Source organism: Acanthochromis polyacanthus, chromosome 2 (assembly GCF_021347895.1).
Source record: "Acanthochromis polyacanthus isolate Apoly-LR-REF ecotype Palm Island chromosome 2, KAUST_Apoly_ChrSc, whole genome shotgun sequence".
Classification (NCBI taxonomy): Eukaryota; Metazoa; Chordata; class Actinopteri; family Pomacentridae; genus Acanthochromis; species Acanthochromis polyacanthus.
The window spans coordinates 36,079,591-36,094,160 of record NC_067114.1 but is presented as its reverse complement, the minus strand read 5'-3'; the positions used below and the strand labels follow the sequence as shown (position 1 = coordinate 36,094,160).

The 14,570-nt window shown below is 42.5% G+C and overlaps 1 protein-coding gene across 3 annotated transcripts in view; it reads right to left on the bottom strand.

Annotated features, from left to right (window-relative positions):
• The window catches only part of cemip (cell migration inducing hyaluronidase 1), a 167,080-nt gene extending 153,817 nt beyond the window's left edge, over nt 1-13,263 (bottom strand). The window contains exon 1 of one of the 3 annotated variants that reach the window (XM_051960360.1): nt 13,101-13,263. The gene's annotated coding sequence lies outside the window, so the exon portion shown is untranslated. Of the gene's footprint in view, nt 1-12,368; nt 12,686-12,826; nt 13,021-13,100 lie in introns of those variants that run through there. The other 2 variants (XM_051960365.1, XM_051960368.1) reach the window with 2 other exon arrangements.
• Between the last annotated feature and the right edge of the window lie 1,307 nt (nt 13,264-14,570).

Here is a 14,570-nt window from a genome sequence, read left to right as displayed (position 1 = left end):
TAAACGCAACACTTTTGTTTTTTCTCCCATTTTTTATGAAATGAGCTCAAAGATCTAAAACTTTTTCCACATACACAATATCACCATTTCTCTCAAATATTGTTCACAAATCTGTCTAAATCTGTGATAGTGAGCACTTCTCCTTTGCTGAGATGATCCATCCCACCTCACAGGTGTGCCATATCAAGATGCTGATTAGACACCATGATTAGTGCACAGGTGTGCCTCAGACTGCCCACAATAAAAGGCCACTCTGAAATGTGCAGTTTTATCACATAGCACAGTGCCACAGATGTGGCAAGATTTGAGGGAGCGTGCAATTGGCATGCTGACAGCAGGAATGTCAACCAGAGCTGTTGCTGGTGTATTGAATGTTCATTTCTCTACCATAAGCCGTCTCCAAAGGCGTTTCAGAGAATTTGGCAGTACATCCAAGCAGCCTCACAACCGCAGACCATGTGTAACCACACCAGCCCAGGACCTTCACATCCAGCATGTTCACCTCCAAAATGGTCTGAGACCAGCCACTCGGACAGCTGCTGAAACAATCGGTTTGCATAACCAAAGAATTTCTGCACACACTGTCAGAAACCATCTCAGGGAAGCTCATCTGCATGCTCGTCATCCTCATTGGGGTCTCGACCTGACTCCAGTTCCTCGTTGTAACAGACTTGAGTGGGCAAATGCTCACATTCAATGGCGTCTGGCACATTGGAGCGGTGTTCTCTTCACAGATGAAGCCCGGTTTACACTATTCAGGGCAGATGGCAGACAGCGTGTGTGGCGTCGTGTGGTTGAGCGGTTTTCTGATGTCAGTGTTGTGGATGGAGTGGCCCATGGTGGCGGTGGGGTTATGGTATTGGCAGGCGTCTGTTATGGACGAAGAACACAGGTGCATTTTATTGATGGCATTTTGAATGCACAGAGATACCGTGATGAGATCCTGAGGCCCATTGTTGTGCCATACATCCAAGAACATCAGCTCATGTTGCAGCAGGATAATGCACGGCCCCATGTTGCAAGGATCTGTACACAATTCTTGGAAGCTGAAAATGTCCCAGTTCTTGCATGGCCAGCATACTCACCGGACATGTCACCCATTGAGCATGTTTGGGATGCTCTGGATCGGCGTATACGACAGCGTGTACCAGTTCCCGCCAATATCCAACAACTTCACACAGCCATTGAAGAGGAGTGGACCCCCCCCCCCCCCAAAACAAAAGTGAACCCTTCAGAGTGGCCTTTTATTGTGGGCAGTCTAAGGCACACCTGTGCACTAATCATGGTGTCTAATCAGCATCTTGATATGGCACACCTGTGAGGTGGGATGATTATCTCAGCAAAAGGAGAAGTGCTCACTATCACAGATTTAGACAGATTTGTAAAGAATATTTGAGAGAAATGGTGACATTGTGTATGTGGAAAAAGTTTTAGATCTTTGAGTTCATCTCATAAAAAATGTGAGCAAAAACAAAAGTGTTGCGTTTATATTTTTGTTGAGTTTAATTAACACCTACCAAGACAAACAGATTGTGACATTTTTACTCAGGCCAGGGAGAGGACATTAGCTCCATACCTGCTAAATGTGGAGTAATTCTTCACCACCTGTCTTTTCCTTAACAGCACTTAACTTGGAGTACAGCAACACTACAGTAAAGGACAGTGTTATGGCCTCTGGTGGCCCTGTGGTTGTGAATTCTGTCCCGAAGCAATAAATTGCTTCACCTAACCGAAGAAATGTGGTTGCTTTTGTTACACCCAGCCAGAGACAAAGAAAGACCATGAAAGAAATTTGGGGCAGGTAATTTCTTATATGAGGTTATCATATAGCATCAAATCGAAGAGACAAGTCCACACTTGATCACACCAAGAAAAAACCTCCACACTCCTGCTTTGCCCCTTTGTCTCTACTTCACAAATGTACTTCAGGGTCTATTTCCGATCAAGCTTTGTTATTTCTCTCCACTCCAGGGTCTGAAAACAAAACATTTAGTCTCCTATATCTGCCCAATGAGCTTTCACTTATTTATTGTATTATGCAGTTCTTCTTAAACAAATTGAAAAAATATTTTAGATTAATAGAGATAAAAATTTCCTTCAGAAATCATCGAAAGTCTGCATCCATTACAAGTGGCCCCGTGAAATTTTGCCTAACATGCTTACAAAAGGTATGAAGTATGATATCCACTAAGACAGACAAAGAAAGTAACACGACAAAATCAAAGTGTCTAACAGGAAACACAAAAGAAATAAGACCACCACTCATGTCGCTGGTTGTAACCGACCAGAGAAATGAGTGAAATGAGCACTTCACATCAGCCATGGGGACACTAGCGCACAGAAAATGAAGATGTCACAAATTAACCATCTTCATTTAAAGGCTTACTCTAAGCTGAACTTGGATCTAAAACTTGACCCGATACCTACAAGTTACCTTAACCCTTAAATCGAGTCTTAACACGCAAGCAGCCTTTTGACATTGTTTCAAAGTGTAAACGAGCCAAAATGTTATCATATTTTGATAACACACATGTAAACTCAAATTGGCCTTCACGTAGATTGTTCAAATGTACAAATACACACATATATACATAGGGGTGTTCTTCCTGTTAACCTGAGCAATGTTCCCTGCTCTAATGTATGTTCTGAAAATGTTCCGTCGAAAGAAACCTAACTGTGTTTGCCTGCAAAGCCATTGCTCTCACATTCACCTTTTTTATTCATCACCTCCATCACCAAAAACACAGACACACACTCACAGTGAGAGTAGAGCCCTCCATTTGTATATATAGCAAGGCTTGCCTGTCCAACAAATACCTTGGCACAATTGAGGCAAGGCCTGATAAACAAGCAAGACTTCCAAGTACACTGTCTATGTGTGTTCATCCACCATTTATAGAGGGTCAGTGCAGTAGTATCATACTGAAATCTGAAGTTTCCAGACAACAGATATGTTTCTTTATCTTTGTCAACAGCTTCATGCCTGCTCTCATTTTGCTTAAAAGCTACTAATCACTGCTGAGACATTCTTGGCCTGTTCCATAAAGACCCTGCAGCAGCGTCTCACACACACTTGAACGTACAAAACACCTTCATCAGTGTTCTATATTTAAGTGTGTTCTGTTTGAATGAGGAGAATTCATGGAGATTTTGAGCTGTCAACACGTCCTCTGTACATGAGGATTGCTCATACTTAAATATTCAGAGCAGACTTGGTGCAGACAGACACTGGTCTCACTGAAAAGGACAGGAAGGCATGAACTTTCTCCTCCGAACATAAACCCCCCTTTTAAAAAAATAGTGTTACAAAGCATTTCCCCAGCATTTAACCCTGCATTAACACACACCAACTCCTCACTTACTACAGGTGTGTTCCCCGCTCCATTTGAGCAAGCTGGAGTCACTCCAATACTCCCAGCCCAGGTCCAAAAACTACAGAACAGTTTCACTCCTACCCTTCCTGTCTAAAATACTTGAGCAAACTGTCTTCAACCAAGCCTCTGCTTTCCTCTAAAAACAACCTGTTTGACCCAAATCAGTGTGGTTTTAAACAGGGTCACTCCACCAAGACTGCACTCCTATCTGTAGCAGAATCACTACATTCTGCTAAGAGCTTGGATTAGCAGGTCATTGAAATTGGTCATTGAAATTCAGAAAGTTGCAAACAGCAAGACTGCAGTCCAAGCAATCGCCACTATTCAACGAGCACTGCACTAGTATAGATAAGGTTAAGGCTCTTAAGTGCTGTTCATTACAAAAAATAAAACGAAAGAACATAAAATAGAAACATATCAATAATATCTAATCCATGTATGTCCTGAGAAAGGTAACTAACGGCAGCATTGATATCTAGCACCTGCATCCACAACCAGGTCCTTAAGTGCTCAAACATAGATGCTATTATTTTCTAAATAATTGGCTGTAATTTTCAAAGCCTTAACTGTACTTCTTTGTGGATACGCAGAAAGACAGCTGCAGACACCACAGTGTACTATTGCACTTGTAGCTTAGTGCAATATATTTCCAGAAGACATATAATAAATCTGTGAAGGAACCAAAATGCACGTTTGTTTTTTGTGACAAAGACGTATGGTTATCAATGGTTCCATCATAGAAAATTAAGAGATATAATAGTCATTGGAAACTCAAGTCTGCCATGACATACACCATCAGGCATAACATTTTGATCACTGACAGGTGAAATGAATAATACTGAATATCTCTTCATGGGACCTCTTAGTCGATTGGATATATTAGGCACTAATTGAATATTTTATCTTCAAAGTTGATGTGCTCGAAGCAGAAAAACTGGGAAAGTGTAAGGATTTGAGCGAGTTTGACAGGGACCAAACTGATGGACAGACGACTGGGTCACACTGGGTTTCTCCAAAACTGCAGCTCTTGTGGGGTGTTCCTGGTCTGCAGTGGTCAGTATCTATCAAAAATGGTCCATGGAATGGTCAGTGGTGAACCGATGGCAGGGTCATGAGTGGCCAAGGCTCATTGATACACGTAGAAAGCGAAGGCTGGCCCACGTTCCAATCCAACAGACGAGCTACTATCATTCAAATTGCTAAAGAACCTAATGCTGGTTCTGATAGAAAGGTATCAGAATACACAGTGCATTGCAGTTTGTTGTGTATGGGGCTGCATAGCCACAGACCAGTCAGGGAGCCCATGCTGACCTCCGTGCCCTGCCGTAAGCACCAACAATGGGCACGTGAGCATCAGAAGTGGACCACAGAGCAATGGAAGAAGGTAGAATGGTCAGATGAATCACATTTTCTTTTAACGTCATGTAAATGGCCGGATGTGTGTGCTGCTTACCTGGGGAACACATGGCACCAGGATGCATTATGGGAAGAAGGCAAGTCGTTGGTGGCAGTGTGATGCTTTGGGCAATGTTCTGCTGGGACACCTTGTGGATGTTACTTTGACATGGACCATCTACCTAAGCATTGTTGCAGAGCATGTACACCCTTTCATGAAAACAGTATTCCCTGATGACTGTGACCTCATTCAGCAAGATAATGTGCTGTGCCACAAAGTGAAAATGGTTAAGGAATGATTTGAGGACCACAACAGTGAGTCTGAGGTGTTCACCTGGCCTCCAAATTCCCCAGACCTCAGTCCAATGGAGCATCTGTGGGATATGCAGGACAAACAAGTCTGATCCATGGAGGCCCCATCTCACAACTCACAGGACTTAAAGGATCTGCCGCAAACATTTCGGTGCTAGATACAACATCACACCTTCAGGGGTCCAGTGGCGTCCATGTCTCGACAGGTCAGGGCTGTTTTGGCAGCAACAGAGGGACCAACACAATATTAGGCAGGTGATCATAATGTTATGTCTGATCGGTGTACATGGTCTTTACAAGTGTATGTCAACTTTTGTTCAAAACTGTACAAACTCAACTCTACACATTGAGAACAGGTGCCAGTTTGTGGCAAGATTTTTCTTCCTTTCTGTTGCTCTATAACACCATCTGCATGCCAAGCTCTTGCTGTTTAGCAATGTGCTTACAATATGCTCTTGATATCCAGGATACATTCTCAAGTCTTGTCTTCATCTGCAAACGTGGTCAGTTCAACTACTGCAAATCAAAAAGCAGATAAACAGAAATCCCATTGGGTGTATACCACACTACACCCTTTTCCAGTCCTTTGATCTAAATTGGACGCTTGGGATCCAAACAAAACATGCTTTGGAGTATATGGCTTTGTTTTTTGAATTTAATGTCAGCTTTTAAGCAGCTACTGTATTCAAGCTTTAAACAGCTGCAAGGGCATGTGGACAGGCAGGTAGAGTTGAATATCTATTTTAGAATTGGATAAATACTTTATTTATCCTTTTCAGAAAACTATTTTGTTACAGCAGCATATTAACATGCAGACAACCCACCGTCCTGACAGAACACCAACATAACTTAGAAAAAAATGGAAAAGTCAAAACATAGGCAATGTGTTAATGTGAATTAATGTGCATCAAAAAGCCTGGTTGCAGCTGGTAGAAAGGACTTCCTGCTGTGCTCAGACCTGCACTGAGGCTGAAGATGCTTTGCCTAAACACCTCCAGATTGTGCAGTGGGTGAGAAACATTGCTCACAATAGAGTTCAGTTTCTTGAGCATTCTCACCTCAGTCACTGCTGGGAACTTGGTGGATTTTCGGCAATTCACAGGGCCAATAATCTGGCTTTTCATGTAGTGCTCACCCCAGCCACCAGTTGTGACACTTGCCCTCTTGACCAGCTTATTCAGCTGGTTTCTGTCCCTAGAGTGAGCCCCGTCCCCCCAACACACAACCCCAAAGGATAAAGCACTGGCCACAACAGTCAGGTACAATGCACATAGAAGAGTCCTGCTGATGTTAAAAGACGGAGGATGGAGGTAGAAGTTTGGGTTGTAGGAGGAGGTGGTCGAGCTGGAGAATGGAAGACTGAGCACTACAGGGAGCTGAGAAGATGAGGCAGTGATGTGGAATCTATTGAAGAAGGCATTCACACCATCAGTCAGGTCCTGGTCTCTGTCTGGCAGCGGTCCACCCTTCCGCTCAAAGCCAGAGATTGTCCTCATAGCGGACCATGCCTGGTTCATGCTATCTTGCCTCAGCTGATGTTCTAGTTTCAGCCTGTAGGCTTCTACACCCCCCCCCCCAATCTTCCTCTTAAGTTCTCTTTGCAGTGCCTTTACTTTGCCAGTGTCACCCACCCTGAAAGCTGTTCTTCTGGTTTAGCAGGCCTTTCAGGCTGCTAGTGACCCAAGGTTTGTTGTTGGTCTATTGTCTGCCTCGATTACGGCAAGCTCAAAAAAATACCACACTTCCACCCAAAGAAAGCGCAGCTGTCTGTTGTGGTGCCATGGCAGTACCTGTAATCAATTTACACCCAGCGTGTTGTGCGAGTGCCTTATTGCTATGGGATTTCATTAATTAAGAACATGGAACGGGTGGAGTTGAGTTTGCCACCAGGTTGGCCCAGCTTCTGTTGCAGTGTAGCAAGTACAGACAGGAAAAAAAGTGGTATTTACAATTCCACAGTCCATGAAGGATTTGATGAATGGGTTAAAAAAGCAGAAAAGATGACGAGATTCCATCTAGCCTGCCTCATGCACGATAATATAGTTATTCTCCACAGCAAAGGAGAGGAGAAAGCAGAAAGTAGCCTGCAGCTGACAGGCCTGCCTAGCGGGCTGAGAAATTTTCCTCTTTCAGCTGAGGTTAGAGAGCTGATGGTTTCCTCACGTAAACTGTGGCCTTTGGCTGCCGACCCAGTCATCCACGATGGCAGCTCTCTCCCACTGTCTCTGACTATGTGTGGATGTGTGTGTGGAAACTCCAGCCTGCCCTGGAAAGTAAATGCTTTCACTCTGCCAAGAGTTGTGTTCCTCAGTATGGGAAAAAAAAATGTTTTCAACCAATACAATAGAAGAAATGCCAAATGTTTAGGGTGCGCTGTAATTTTGTTTGTGTGTGTGTGTGTGTGTGTGTGGACGCATGCATCTGGCGTTCCATCCATAGCTTTACCTTGTCCCACTTGCTACGCTTAAAATTGTGGGTAGATTTTTAAAACAAAAGTATGTACAACTTTACACTAGTAACCAGACAAAGGTATGTAAGCTTAAAAATACATTTACATCAGTATTTTCTTCATAGTTGGATTTTATTTTGAAATTTGTGTACAGTACTGGTGTCAAACACTGAGCTAAATGCTTAAGGCTGCAAAAACTGATTTATTGTTTTTTTTTTTTAATCATTTATGGACAAATAAGGTTAAAAAAATAAAACGGGACCATGATTTGCAGATTTTGCTAAACGTAAGTGTCTGTGTAAATTCTTCCTTTAATACACCTCTAGCAAACCCTGGTATCTATAGCTGTGATGTTGTCTGCTCAATGAATGAAAGTTCAGTAACAACTTGCTTAGCTGTGGTAATCTATACCAACTCTTGAGACTGTTAACACTTGATGACAGCAGAAAAGCTAAAAAGCTCAACCAACACAGTAGTTGTATTTGTTTCTATTGTTAGCAGACCAGCATAGTAAACACTTTCTGTGAAGCAGCAAGAATACTTTACTTTGAAATACCAAAACAAAATTCTAAATGATTTTGAAATTAAGTTACATCTCTCACACTACAGGATATTATTCAGATTGTCATCTCCAAAGCAGCAGTGTTGCACCTCATGGGATCTCAGTGGGAAGCAGGTGCAAACAAAACAGAAATTGTGATGCAACAACACAGTGGAACCACAATAAAAACTTCATAGTAAGAAAAAGACAAAAGATTCACATTCAGACTAAACAAGTCTGAATGTGATCATTTTTGGAAAGATACAGTGCTAGCCCACCTCTGAGTGGCTCAAAAAGCACAAAATAAAGGTTTTGGAGTGGCCAAGTCAAAGTCTGGACTTGAATCCAATTGAGATGCTGTGACAAGACCTTTAAAGGACAGTCCGTGCTGGAAACTATCCAATGTGGTCAAATTCAAATTATTCTGTACAAAACAGTGGGCCAAAATTCCTTGATGGCGATGTAAAAGACTAATCACGAACTATCACAAACATTTAATTGCAGTTGTTCCCTGCCAAGGCTGGAATAAACCAATGATTAGATTTAGAGGGGCGACTACTTTTTCACAGCATTGTTCAACACAGGTTGTGTATTCTTCAGGAAGAATTGCAGTTGAGAGTTTAGCTATTAGTTTTAAAATCTGTGGGAAGGGTTAGGCTGAAAGGCTAGAATGTTGAATGTTGCTAGGCAATAATGCCTGCTGCTCCGGGGAGTAACATATATAATCGTAACCATCCCAATAAAAAGTAAAAATAATTTAGACTTATTGAATGACTTACTGCACTGCACCTTGTCATATCTGTGTATGCGTGGTTGTCACAGTCACTGATATGTCCTACTCTTCATGTCTTTTTAATTGTCCCTCAGGGATGAATAGAGCGTTTTGAACTGAACTGAACTGAACAAAAACCATGCTATCAGGGCAGCTCAGATGAATTAGGCCAATGTGTCCACACTTTGACTATGCAGTCAGAACAAAAAGAATATTTCTCAGGCCCATAAACACAAGACCACTGGTGTCAAATGACTCGGGTAACATACGTTCACTGCAAGCCCACTTTACTGAAATACCCACAACACTTACTTCAAAAAGGTGAAAACTTTTGTACTATCCAGGCTTATGCTCAAACTCATTATCTTTGACAGAGCACCCTATCCATCAAGACTGAAGTAGGAACGTCGCTAACTATAACTGTCACTAAAGGTGGAGCTAGCTAATTATGATCCTGCAAGGATAACTGATGTCTCATAAAATAATTAAAAAAGAACAACAGCCACATCACATGGCCTAAATAGCTAAAGTCTGCAGTCAGATCTTACATGATTCAGACAAATTATTTGGCAGCCGCCACAATGCGTTGGTCTAGGCTTTATGTTTATTATCCGTCTTGTGGACAGATTGCTATTTGATAATTTATTTTTACTTTGTACACTGATCATTTTTGGGATTCTACATTCTTAAAGCACCACAGAAACATTGACAGTATTAAGTACTAATTGCACAAAAGTTTAAAGACAATAATCACATTTGTTACAGTACAGTCATGGACGAAAGCATTGGCACTCCTGGAATTTTTCCAGAAAACACACCATTTCTACATTTTTTTTTTTTAGTTTTATCTTCTGCTGTTTTTGTATTTTTCCAATGCACATCAAGGAAATCAAAAACATTTGTAGTTGCAACAATTTCTAAGAGAAATGGTGTAATTTCTGGAAAAATTCCAGGGGTGCCAATCATTTTGTCTATGATTCTAATATTAACAATATATTTTAAGGTGCTTTGTATTTCCCTGTGACTGATACTTAGGTCTATTATTATTATTGCTTAGGTCCAGTATATTTTTAAGCAACTGAAGCAGTTTGCTTTCAATCGCTGCAAATTGTGCATTTTATTATAGTTGTAATGAAGTGTGCAGGTACAGGTGTACATTTATGTTGTTTGAAGCAGAATACCGTGAGACGTGTATGAGATGTTCTGTTATAACAGCTATGAATGTATTTTGTGGAAAAGAGTGAGACTGATACATACCTTTGCCTGAACTCCAGATTAAGTGCTCTCGGTCTCTATAGGAGCTACATTTAACCTGTATTTTTCAAGATGTCTTTACTGTTGCTGTGCTAGCAGGCCTGGGACCTATACCACTGCAGTGATGCTGGGCAAGGTTCATCTTTAGCAAACTAACATCAGGTTTTAATTCGGGGATGACGCATTCTAATTAACTCAACCACAGCTTTGCTCATTCACATCATTCATTCTGAATACCCCACCATATTGAAAATTTTCAGACACACAATGTTGTGGCCACAACAGTAATTTGTGGAAGGTTTTGAAAGATTGTTCCCCTCAGAGCAACAAATGTCAAAGCTTTTATGAAACACACACAGTCTCATCAGTCAGTTTTGGAGGGAAGTAACATTTTGATTTATGGCAAACAAGAAATATAGACTAACTTTTGCTGGACACCTGCCACCATGGTCACAAGTGGCTACAGGGTAACTGGTGAGTTTCCATTAATTTTCCAAGAATCTTTAAGTTATGTTCTTTAATTATATAATTAGGCAACTGGAAATTGATCCTCTTTTCACCTCATGTTGGAAATGTGTTTGCATTTGGAAAAGACAAACACATTCATTAATATTTATAGTGCAGGTGTAATGCAAGCAGAGCAGCCAGACCACATCAGAGGAGGTGATCTCAGCCGCCAGTGAATTTAATCTGTACACTGTCAGAACGTTCATCCACTCAACTTGCTGAAAGGTAATTTAATTCCACATTTCCCCACTAACTGAAGCTTTTAGTCAAAAGGATACTGATGAGTCCTTCCCCAGAAAAGTAAAATAGGCAGAATCAAAACAGCAGCATCACTGCAGGAAACTCAAAGGGCTCCTATATCATGCAAGATGAGGGTCATGTGACTGCTAATGGGTAGCTGCTGATTACTATCTTACAGTGAGTCAAGCAAGCTTTCAGCATCCTTACTTAGATAGTGACAAATTCATTTAGCTTAACATCGTCATTACAATGGGAGCAAATCAGGAGGACAGGTATTCCAGTGCCACAGACAGATTGCAGTGGATGGGTGAATCAACAAAATATCAGGCTTTAACAGAGCAAACCATTTCCCATTTCCGACAGCGAGTCAACCTAGTAAATGTTATACTGCCTTTGATAGACCGAGTCTGTGTGCAGCAGCCAAAGTCAGAGCAGTCACAGCAGATCAGACACATTAGAGCAGCTGCAGATTCATAAGTGATGTGAGCCTATAATAAGAAAAATCTCTCAGCTTCTTACTGACACACTCACGCACGCCAGCTTGTTCATTTGCAAGTCAGCTGCAGATGAAAGGAAATGGAACCGCACCTTAGCCTGTGTAATCCTCACCCCAGCTTCACACCCTAACACACAGAGCTTTATATTCTGTTTTCAACCTCATCAACGCAGCACTCCAGACTGACAACCTGTTCTTTCTAGTTATGACTTTTAGTTTAACCTCAACTGGTTGTTTAGCTTCTCTTTTTTTTCCGTTGTAACGGAGCGGGTTACTCAACACACATTTTTTTCCCCTGAGAGTACTGATCAGTGCTGCTCCTACTGCCTGTCCTTGTTTTACTCTTAGACATCATCTTTCCATCAACCCAAGCACAGATTCCACTTGAGCCACACATTTTGCAGTCAAAACCACAGAATCAGTCTCAGTGACCAGAAGGTTAGAAGATTGCAAATGAGAGTACAAATGAGTGTTTCAAAGGCAGAAGGGACACATGTTAAGACAGCAGGCAGGTAAGCAACCAAATAACAGTAACACTAATAATCAGAATGTTATAGTGACAGACTGACATCCAGACAGCTACATAATGCACCGGGCAACTGTAAAATGAATAAAATTGTTTGAAAATGTAATCATTTTTATATGGGAGTAAGAAAATCTTCTTGTTGGAACATGCTTGAAAGAATTATCGCTAAACAGTAATTAATATTAGAATACATGATGCATTTACTGTACATAGTCAAAGTGATCTGAGACTTGATCACTGTACAGTCATACAGAAATCATGAGCTTTAACACTTGATATTTAAAAACTGCTCATTCTAAGTGTGATAACAGTTATCAAAAGTGTATTTTTTCTAAAAATCGACATATGTGGAGAAGTTTGGGGATGTGGTGTACCAAGGAATGTTTAACTCTTGACCTCAGCAGGCTAAAATTGTGGTTACAACCACGAAGCAGACCTGCACAGACAACAACACTGGCAAGAGTCATCCCTGCAGATATTATGGAGGAAGACGGGCACTAACCTGTTGAAGGAGACTGCTCTGGTTTCCTCGGGAACACAACAACAGCGGGGTTTCCGCCGAACACGCTTCACACAACGAGACTCTAAACGCGCAGGAACCATTTGTTGGTAAACAGCAGCTGAGGCCGAAGATGTCCAGTTGTGAGAAAAGCACGTCTCCTAAATCAAGCTCACGCTCTTATTTGTTAGGGTCTGTCAGCCTAAAGCCTACATGTGGTCTATCGCTCTGCCTATGAAAATGATGCGTTCTGGCAACATCTCGAGGTACATCTACACAGAGCAGCAGGGCTCCCCTCTGGATCCTGGCAGATACATCATGCCCAGGATCTTTACAACGCTTCCCGCACGCCACTTATACCGATGCACGCACATTTCGACGTGTTTGTTAACTGTTGAGGACAAGAGTGCGTCTGCAGAAAATGCCGCGGAGCAATCAGCGCCAACTGTGAGTTCACTTACCGTTGTCCCTAAAGTAGACAGGACAGGCGGCGCAAGTTCAGCAGTCCAGCCCGCTATCAGCGTGGAGATGTGCGGCCGCCACCGTCCTCACTGTCTCCGTGACCGCTTTCCTCAGCAACACGAGACACGGTACCTCTCCTCCTGCACACCTGTGGCTCGCAACGGCCAAATGATGCCCCCGATGTACCCTCTCTCAATGCACCACAGTATCAACACACGCAAACACACACGCTACGCCCCGACAACAGGAGTTAAAGAGTCCACGGAGACCTACCGATCTGTGGCGGATAATTCGTGGCAGGTCCGTGAGACGCGCAGCCCAGGTCCGTGCAGCGATGGAGCGGAGCGCTGCTCATGTGTCAGCCGGTGTCGGAGCGCAGAGACACGGCCATTCCCTGTCCGTGGTGCCGCCTCTATTTACTCCAGCTGGCCGAAAGACACGCCCACAATGTGTGTGTGTGTGTGTGTGTGTGTGTGTGTGTGTGTGTGTGTATTACATGTGTTGTGGGGACATAAAGCTATATACACAGTCTCATTGTAGGGACTAGACAAACTAATGGGGATAGAAAGACCCCAAATTGCACATCTGTAATGACAGGCTTTATGTCAGTGTCTCCAGGAAATGAGTGCAAGTCAGTGTAATGTCCTTATAAATAACGGAAACATAACTGGGTTTGTGTGTCTGAGGATGTTTTTCTTTTGATATCCTGGTGGGACTTCTGATGTCTGTCATCTTGCGGTACAGGCTGGTTTCTGAAGGTTAAAACTTGGTGTTAGGGTTAGAGTTAGGTCAGGGCAACCTTAAGAGTCCCTCAAGTGTCCCCATGGGGATAGTGAAATAAATTCCCTCCCTCTCTCTCGCTCTCTCTCTCTCTCTCTCTCTCTCTCTCTCTGTGTGTGTGTGTGTGTGTGTGTGTGTGTACACTGATGTCAAATCCTGACCATTAAAATAAGTACATCAGTTAAGAAATGAATATGATAAGCACAGAATAACAATAACATACAATAAAAATCCAATCAGTTTATCAGTTGCACAGTGCCAGTGTGTTTTGAAAGCTTTGCCAAGACATTGAAAAGGAAATTATTTGGAGTCATGTGATGCTGGCGGTGGAGATTCCTGCCTTAAGCTTTTAATTATCTCCACAAAGGCCCAAAGGTTCGAGGCTACACGCACTTTTCTGGCAAGGTAAAGCAAGTTGCCCTAGGGAGGCCAAAAGAAATCTGAAGATTCAAAGATATTCTTTCACCACAGTTAAGATGAGGGCTAGTGAGCAAGCTAACAAGGTTAACAGCACAGACATGCCATTAACTAGCAACGAAGCACCTGTTGCTACCGACCGTGAGGAGGCGAGGTAGCTCTTCAGACTATCAAAACTTATTACAGACACATTTGAGGCCCATGATAAGAAGCTGGATGACATTAAGCGATCTGCGCTGGTCACAGAAGAAAAGCTGACTGAAATTTTTGAGCCTCTGAACCACGTCAAGGGATGTCTAGCATTCTTGGAAGAAGCTAACCAGTGGCTCTGTGAGAGCCATCCCGCCACTAGAGAGGAGATACAGCGGCTCGGACAGAAACTCGATGACATTGAAAACCGGGAGAGGAGGAACAACTTATGCTTTGTTGGCTTTCCGGAGGAGTGTGACAACAATGATGCACGATCGTTCCTGGGTGAAGTTATTCCAGAGATTTGGGGAATCAATTTCCCAGACCAGCATACAGGATCGGGGCTAGGAGGCCATC